The sequence below is a fragment of the Saimiri boliviensis genome, chromosome 2, assembly GCF_048565385.1.
Source record: "Saimiri boliviensis isolate mSaiBol1 chromosome 2, mSaiBol1.pri, whole genome shotgun sequence".
In the NCBI taxonomy this organism is placed as follows: Eukaryota; Metazoa; Chordata; class Mammalia; order Primates; family Cebidae; genus Saimiri; species Saimiri boliviensis.
The window spans coordinates 176,587,563-176,597,410 of record NC_133450.1 but is presented as its reverse complement, the minus strand read 5'-3'; positions in this window follow the sequence as shown (position 1 = coordinate 176,597,410).

The following is a 9,848-nucleotide window of genomic DNA, read 5'->3' as shown; positions in this document are numbered from 1 at the left end:
TACCACATATATACATATTCTATATGTATAAAAGATTTTTAAAAATCCATAAAACACATAGTATGCTCCCTGCCTAGCATCTAGGGAAAGTTCAGTAAATGGTGGCTATTTTTAATCAACATATTAGTTATAATTATTTTCAAAAATGAATAGTATACTCCAAGAGGTTTGATTCTTGGGGTTGAGGGCAGTTCCATAGCCTTCAGTATCATGCCCATGGAGATGGTTTTAACTAAAACTTTAAATCTTTCTAGTCTTCTTGATTTTTTGGTGCTGTAAAAAAGCAAACTCCAATATTTTAGTGAATTAGTACGTGAAATTTATTTCTTCGCGTATCAGTAAAACATCAGTGCTGCTGGACAGAGAATACTTTATTTCACGTGGTGATCCAGAATCCAAGCTTCTTCTTTTTATGGCTCCACCATCACTTAAGACACCAAATTTCATCTCTGCCAGCAGAGAAGGGATAAGCATATGGGGTGCTATGAGGAAGTTTTTCATGGGCCTGGCCTGGAAGTGGTATACATCATCTCTGCTCGCATTCCATGGCCTAACATTCCCTAGCACACCTTATTGCAAGTAGTAGGCTAAGAAATAGAACTTCTGACCAGGCAGTTACTTCCTGACAACTCTACATTGTAGAAAAGGGGCATGCATTTTGGAGAATAGCTAACTAACTATGTAACGTATGCTATAGTTCTAAAACATAGTCAAGGGAAGGCTGAGATGTTTTGGTTTGTCACCATGATTTAAAGTAAGATTTGGTGACAGAGGAGATAAATAGGAATGAAAAATGATTTGAGGATTTTAACTGGCAAATGTAATCATACCATTATAGGAAATTGGATCATTGGCCAGGACAGCCCTTTGTGGGAAAAAGAAGGGTGTTTGGGGCATACGGAGTTTGAAGTGACTGTGAGATGTACTCTGGGAATCTTCCTTAGGCACTTGGTAAAAACAGACCTAGAGCTTTTGTGTGGTCATTGTTCCTAAAGAGGATAAGTACGACCTGCCTTTAGGTTTGCCTGTATCATTTTAGTTATTGAGCTATTAGAAAATGATTCTCAGAATTCGCCGTTTTGTGATAAGAAGTGCCCCACCCAAATGATGGGGGAATGTAGGCTTTTGTTGGAAAGATTTTTTAGAATGTGTGTTTTCAAGAGGGTCATGCCTAATATACCTTGGGATTGTATATACTGTTACAATGGTTAATGATTCATGCCACTGCTGCCCAGGAAATGTGAGTCACTCTGGAATAGAAGAGATCTCTTGAAGAATGTAGATCCACAAAAACTCTAGGTAAACAGCCCATGTTAGTTACAGTGTCATAGATCTGGTGTCTGCAAGTTTTTTATGGTATTTTGACTAAGTTGGCCTTAATGTGGAACAGGATGAGTAGCTGCTTCATTTTATTTTATTTATTTTATTTTATTTATTTTTTTGAGGCAGAGTCTCACTCCATCACCCAGGCTGGAGTGCAGTGGTGCGATCTGGCTCATTGCGACCTCCACCTCCCAGGTTCCAGTAATTCTCCTGCCTCAACCTCCCTAGTAGCTAGGACTACAGGCATGCACCACCTTACCCAGCTAATTTTTTTTTTTTTTTTTTTTAGTAGAGATGGGATTTCGCCATGTTGGCCGGGTTGGTCTTTAACTCTTGACCTCAAGTGATCCATCCACCTCTGCCTCCCAAAGTGTGGGGATTATAGACATGAGCCACTGCACCCAGCCTAGCTGCTTTTATTTAAACAGAGTTTGTCAAACTCACACTACAGGGTCTGAGTTTTCTTAATCCTCAGATTCTTTAAAGAAGTGTTTATTACCAACAGCAGTCTTCCACCATAGCTTCTCATGCAGATACCTCACTTAATCATTCAGCCAGGAGTATTTTCTGTGGTATAATTTCCACTTAGTACTACCTGTATTTAATTCAATATGCCTTTAGTGCAAAATATCAGTGAGTTTCTTGTGCTCAAGAATCTTCCATCTTTGGTGTTTCCAGGCCATCTTCATCTTGGCAAAATCATTTGATATATTTGGTAATGACCTTGCTTTTACCAATTCATTAGTTTTTATTCTACATGGAAACTTATTTAGTGGCACTGAGAGTCTTTTCTTGATTTCAGGTGGAGGAAAGAAAAGGTCTTTGATCTATATTGCTGTACTCTTTTCCTGCTATGATAATGTAGCCATTACTTCCTTCTGTAAACAGTCATCACATATTTAGTTACCAGGCAATGAGCTAGGGGCCAGGGATGCAGAGATTACTGGGGCATGGCCAGTACCCTCAGATAGCTTGAGGTATTTTGTTTCTGTTTTTTGTAAAGGGGAGTTGACCTTCAATCAGATACGCACAGCAAAGTGGCATGAGAGGAATTAGCATGGGGTACAGTGGGGCCCCACAAAAGGAGTGGTTCATTCTGCCTGGAACCATGAGGGGATTGGAAAGAAATTTCTATCATAAAAGGTTGTGAGTGAAATGGTGGCTTGGTGTTGAACAGGCAGACATAGAGGACATGGGCCTTTCAGATTAAGAAATATTGTGAGCAAATTCATGTGACTCTGAAATTATGTGTGGGAAAGTACATAGTTGAGCTAACTGGACCATAGCTTAGGTAGGAGCTTAGCTGGAGATGAAGCTTGATGTGTAAACAGTTGCTACATCTAGGAGGAGTCTGTCCTTCATGCTAAGGAGCTTGGTCTTTATCTTCTGAATAATAGGGAGCCATTGAAGGAAATTAAGCATAGGAATGACATTATTGACTTTTGCGTTTTAGAAAGATCACTGTGGCAAAGGATAGAAGAACAAACTTAGAAATTCATGTTATGTTTTGTTTCTGGACCACAGGGGTTGGGACATGTATTTTCATGTATTCAAAATATTATCAGACATCTTTTGAGGATCACTATGACTCGGATCTAGAAGTGCAATTATGAGAAAGTACGAGAGACACAGATTCCTTTGTTCAGCAACTCTGTGTTAAACACTGACCTAAAGAAGCTTGAGATCACCAGCCATTTCATACCAGTGCACTACACTCCCACCTGGAAAAGGTTATGGGTAAAACTGCACTGAAAGCTGCCCTCAGGTTCTACTACCTTGACATCATACTGTCAAGTGATATATCTTAAATGAGAAAATATTGTGCTGGCCTGAGAAAAGGAGTGTGGCCTTTTTCTTTTTTAATTTATTTTTGTTTGTTTGTTTGTTTAAGACAGGGTCTTGCTCTTTTACTCAGGCTAGAGTGCAGCTCGACTCACCACCGACTCCCACAAGCAAACTTTGAGCCTTTTTCAAGATAGAGTTTCATGAAGTTCCATACATACATACTGTGGCATTTATGTATTTCTTGATCATTTAATATGTATAAAACTGTGCTATTTTTGTTAGGTTCCTCTATGTCACTATCAAAGTTTGTGAGTGTTAAACTCCTAGCCCCCGTTTTCCCATAAGCCCTGTGGTTTTTACCATGTGATTGATTTTGCATAGCAAGGTGTTTGTTCCTAATGCCTGTGCTGCATGATGGCAGAACTATTTTTTAAAGATTAAATATTAGAATGTACATGATAAAATTCTCAGTACAGTATTCACACATTCTGGGCAATGATCCAGATTGATTTTCTTCCCCTCGTGGAGTCATTCAATGGGGACCAGATCAAATGGGAAGAGTCTTTTTGGTGGGCATCATTAGGGGTCACACTTCACCATCAGCCAAGGGGACAGAATGTTTGGTGCTGAGCTCCTGCAGCCCGCCTGTGTTTTCTGCTTACAAGCACACCTGCCTTAACGGGAGGTGTGCTAATTACTACTTAAACTTTGTGTCCAACTTCAAACCTACCCTTCCGTACTTAGCTTTGTTTTTGAACTGGGGGTCCCTGAAGCTGGTTCTTCAAGTCCTTAGATTCTCCGTCTAGCTGCACTAGAAGAAGACTGGGAGAGTAGAAGAGAAGAGCAGCATTTGTTCTTAGTACTATATATTTGAAGCTCCTGTTTTTACCTTGGCAGCAGTGGTTAGTTTCAGTTTCAGTTCATTTTGATATACCCAGTACCTGCTGGGCAGCTCCTGAGAAGTCTGGTGCCCAACTCTCTAGAGTTCCTCCTCCAGACTTCCAGATTCTAATTACCCTGCCTCCTCCTTACGCTCCCTAGGTGGGGTGGTTGCTTCTGTGGTTTTGATGCCTGCATTGCCTCAGTGTTCCTTGTTTACTTTTACAGTTCCACAACAATATTTAACTAATTTCTTATCTCGAATTCTCTCTGGTAAGATATTTGGTCTAGTTTCTGTTTTCCTCCCGAGATGGAAGATGTAGTGGCTACAGTTTAACTAGCAGAAGTGGTGTTACACCGCTACCGCTACTGCACTTTTGCTATGACAGCAAAAGATAGAAGGGCTCATTGAGGACTCAGATTTGATAGGCCTGACTGAGACGTAGAAACCCAGACCTACTATGACTAGGATGCCAATGAGATGGAGAACTTGGTTCCTGGAGCCTGAGTTATTTTATTTAGTTATTTCTTCAGTAGCCTAGTTGACCCCTTTAAATCTGAATTTCTTCGTCTGGAAAAATGGGATAATACTATCAGTGGGTTGTGGTTAGGTAAATGACATGATGCTTATCTTACAAAGTGCATAGGGCAGTGACTGGCACATGAATGCATTCTCACTGAAGGTTTATCAATTTCTGTAGTGATGACGATGATCCTGGAGAGTGTCTTTTGACATCTGTGGCTGCAGTTACTAAAATACTTTTGTTTTGAAAGGCGTCAAGACAGACATAGCCCATATTTTCAGCACTGATGCATAAGTGATCATTCCCTCTCTTTCTACCCCTAGGAAACTTGCTGACTGTGAAAAAGAGTGACTCACCTTTTTGAAGTTCATTTTAAGCAGAAAACTTTCTTTGATGACTTGAATTTAGAATGGTTGGTTAGTTGCTTTGCAGGGGAGTTGCAGCTCATCTGTTGAGGAGGCTGGTGACTGTGTTCCAGTGCTTTGTCACAAAGATTGGACGTTAGAATGTGCTGTGGCCTGAAGGCATGATAGAACAGCACTGAAGTTGCCGTGATACCACTCCAATGAAAGGAGGACACTTTACTTCCCCACAGTTAAAGAGAAAAAGCCTCCATAGAGTTAGTATGAGTCTTCCATTTGAGTGATGGATATGAATTTGTTCTATAACATTTGGATATATGAATGTTATATTTTCTCATTATTCAGAACTTAAATGTGAGCCTAAGCCCATATATGCCAAAGTGGACAGATGTCCAACACTAATTGTTATGAGGTAGGGATCTTCATAGAGTTTTACATGCCTTCCAGAGATCTTACACAGTTCTGACATTCTCTGCTGTGCCCTTTGTTGTGGTCTACATTGGCTGTCACCGAGTGACTTACTGAAATTAACATGGTCTATTTTAAAAGCAAGTTAAGTATAGCAATCATTTGTCAAAGCTTTAAGCCAAAGGATTTGGTTTACCCTTTCCAGGTACCGTATAGTCTTATTTGGAAAATTAACTTGGGCACATAATTGCCTCCTCAAGTGAAGAAAGGTTAACTCTTCCCTCTCCTTAATCAAACCATTTGTATTATTTAAACCCAAGCCTGGATAGAGTAAGAGGGCAGGAATCCCACCCTCTTCCCTTGCTACTTTCTGCTCTCTTTTAACCCCCAGGAAAGGCTGCAGAATTCAGATCAAGGGCGTGGCTCCATTATTATAATGGAAGAAATTCAGCTCAAAATTTTGCTTCTTAAAGCAGTTACAAAAATACAAATTCTTGTCTGAATAGATATTATGCCACAGTGCTACACTGCAGAACTGCAGTCAAGACTTTGCATTCAGCAACTCTAAACCTTGACAATTCTGCATGGCATTGGCTGTGTTCAACATACAAGGAAACTGAGGATTCAAGAACGTATATTATATGCCTTAGGATATGTCAGAGCCTGGATTAGAAGATCATTTTTAATATGTGAGGTTTTGGTACATGTTTCCTTATAAGAAGGCTGGAAAAATAGATGATGTGATGATCAAGTCAAAATGAAAGAGAAAGGGCTATTCCAGAGGAGAACTTTGTACCTTGGAATTATATTTATACTCGAAAGTGTTCAGCATAGGTGTTTTGCATTTTGCCTTTAAAGAGAAAAAGTGAACATAAATATAGATAAAATTGTGACTGTGAACTAACAAATGCTCTGAGGTGAGAGATTGTAACCTGCGGGAAGCCTGCCCATTGCATTAATGTCGCAATGGCATGCTTTGATTTCTGGGCTGGGTTGTGTGTCTGCAAGTATTTTGGAACACTGATAGTTTTAAGTTGTTGGCCTAGAGCTATTGAATATGAGATCACTGGTTATGAGGATGTGAAATCAATTACCATGACCCCTTTTCTTCTGTACCCACATACCCACATAGTGGTTTAATGACCTTTTATTTTTTTCTTCTTGTGACTTGCTTTAAGAGCACCTGGCAGAGAAAGTTACAGGCTCATAATTGGAAAATAAATGTACATTTTTTTAATGGGAAAAAAATCTCATCTTACCATAAAACCTACCCATTGTGTTGCTTTAAATAATAAACTGTCATAAAGCATTTGAATTCATCTAGATAACACATTTATTGAAAGCTTACTTTGCACTAGGCACTGTTCTAAGTGTTCTGGACATATCACTCAAAACAATACAGATTCCTGCCCTTGTGGATCTTATAGTCTTTTGAAGGAAGCAGGCCACAAACATTAGGCATAGTATATACATATATACATGTACATATAGTAAAGGTAAAATATGCACTGTGGATAAAAAAGGAGAACAAGAGACCTCCAGATTACATCATTAAATTCAGTGGTCCAAAGGATTATATTTGCATGAACTTATATTGGATATTGCTGAAAGTTTGAATACTAATCAACAAAGGGTTTTCAAAACGTATCTAAGCCTTGTCTGGTTACTCTAAGGCAAATCCGACCTGTAATTTCTGTATGGGATGGTGAAAACGAATAATGTAATGTAGTTTTATTGTTTCAAGTCAAAGATGCCCTGATCTTGTTTGCCTTCTGTCTGTGATGTCATATGGAGTTTAACAGGTTTCGTTTCTCCACAGATATGTTCAGTCTAGAAACATTAATTTTTGTAATGTGATTTATTCAGCTTCTGGTTTAATACATTTAATTAATTTGAAAAAATTAGAATAAATTTGCAGATATTCTGGCTATATGCTGTATGGCACACTTATAAATTAATTATTCTTCATAAAATAATGATTGTTTATTTTTATCAGTTCTCAAATAGACTTTCTAGAGGTAGTTTTTCCATAGATAAGCACATACCCTCTTTGTAATTGTGAGTGAAAAAAACCAATTTGATTCATTTTTGGCCAAATGTAGGTAAGCAGCTGTGGGATTAAGTTTGCAAATTTATTTATTTGTTTTTAAACAAGAAGTTTATTTAAACAAGACACTTGGAGGAAACATTATGGAGGATTCATTTTTTCGGAGTAATTTATTCCTACTTAAAGACATTGCCCTATATGTAACAGCTAGATATAAAAAGTTATAAAATTGGTTTTGGTTTTACAATACTGAATGAAAAACATTTAAATTCTCCAATTGAGTCAATCAAAGATATGGAAGGACTTGTGTTGTTATTGCTGTTAAAACTGAGGACAAAATAATTTATTGGAATATAAAAATGAGAGCTGAATAAACATGCAACTAATGAAGAAAGGGTGCATTTTCACAGAACCAGTACTTTTCACCATCTCATCTCCATTTCATGTCCATCAAAAAATATCAATGGCCATTTAATTAAAAAAAAAAGCAGTATGGGGCTTGTGCACATACACAAGTCACTTTATATACAATAAAGGAATAGGGAAGAAGAAAATAAAAGAGTAGAGAACACTACAGTAGTCAGGATGTGGTAAAACCAAATTATAGTTTTCTAGTTGAGACTGTATTCATGATCTGTAGGAAGAGCGTTCTGGAGTTAAGTAGTAGGTTCATTTGCTAGTAGACACTTCGTGTCTGCTGCTGGAACACTTCAGTTGTATATTCATCCTTGTAATTAACTGTGCAGGCGTGCCTGTTTCCTTTATTGGAATTTGATCTGCCTCATTGACAGTAGGCTTTCATTAGTTTACTAAGTGGTATATACCGAACTACACCACAGATGCATTCTGCCCATCCACCTTCATATTAATGTGATGGTGGTTCTCAGTCTTCATTCCCTTCTTGCGCTTTTCATCAGCCTCAGGGGGTGCAGAATCTCCTCAGCTACCACTTCACAAAGGAGGTATTGAGTCTTCATCTAAAGAGCACAGATGTGGCACCAGCAGTGGAAAAAGCGGTTTAAAAACTTAATTTGAAATCAATTTCTCATTTTTCCCTTACCTGCATTGCTAAAGGAACCCATTTTTAACAGCCTTTGAAAAATCTGGCAGGCAGTATTCAAATGCTGTTAAAATTTATTCATCAAATATATGTTTAAAGTATTTCATTCATTTTACTAGAGTTATTTTTGCTTTGGAAAATTTTATTTGACTTTTTGGCAGTCATCAACCTGTATAAATCATTGTAAAGACCCATTATAGCCATACTATTTCAAAAAAGGATTAAAACACAACTATTTAACAAAAGTGTTTATTTTTTCATAGCTTTTTTTTTTATGGAAACAAGTTTCTTTTGACCATGAAAGATTATCTGAAGGAAATAATATGGTCCATCAAATGCTGTCCAAAGTTGCTAATTCTTCTATTAATATATACATTTTAACTATATGTGTGGAAAGGAGCCAGGCATGGTGGCGCATGACTGCAATTCCAGCTATTGAGGAGGCTGAGGCAGGATTGCTTAAGGCCAGGAGTTTGAGACCAGCATGGACAACATAGTGAGATCCCTGTCTCTCCAAAAATAAATGAATGAAATAGGTGTGGAAGGGAAAAAGGAAAAAAGCTGATAATATGAAACTCTTCTCCTTTGGTTCCAAAAGATCTGCTTAGGGCTTTTCAACCCCAGCATCTCTGCTGTGGAACACAGATGTGCAACTTCGTAACCACCCTGTGCCTCCCTCTAAGGGAGATGAGGAGGGAAAAGGAGCTGAGTAACTACTTGGAGGCAGACACTGTGCTAGGTACCAGTGATAGTCACGATGTGGCTGGCACCATGCTGACTCTGTTCCGAGCTCACTGTATAGCACATTGGGTGGTTGTCATGTGTAGTCTACATTTAATCCTTTGAGATGAGTAGCTGGTATTACTGCCATTTTACAGGTAAAAAAACTGAGACATAAGGAATTAAAGGCAGCCTAAAAATACAAGTGTTAGCCAATTTGGCTGGATTTCAAATTGGTGTTCTTTTTTTCTCATAGTGAACCAAGTTATGAATACTAAAGTATATTGATGTTTCGTGCTCCTCTTATTCAGGAAACTCTTAGGAGCCCTTAGGGAAACATTTCAGAAGCAGCCTTGTTATCCTATCATATTGAACTGTTTATCCTTCCTAGTTCTCTCCTTTCTCTCGTGGCACTGGGTACTGTCCAACATTATAATATGTGTCTGTTCATTTAGAATTTTGTTTAATGGTGGTAGAAATTTTACTTAACAGTTATTCACAGCACCTAGAATAATACCTGGCTTCCAGTAGGCATTAAATAAATATTTACTGAATGAGTGCATGAATTCATCCTCCTCCACTGCTTCAGGCCGCTTACTTACCCCCACGCTCTGCACTGGCTGGAGATTCTAAGAAGGGAAGGCTGCTGCCCCTGCCTACCCAGGACAGAGCACCTTCTATCCTTGCTCATTGACTGCCCACTTTGAAGAAGCAGGCCCTGTGGTTATGAAACGTTTGTC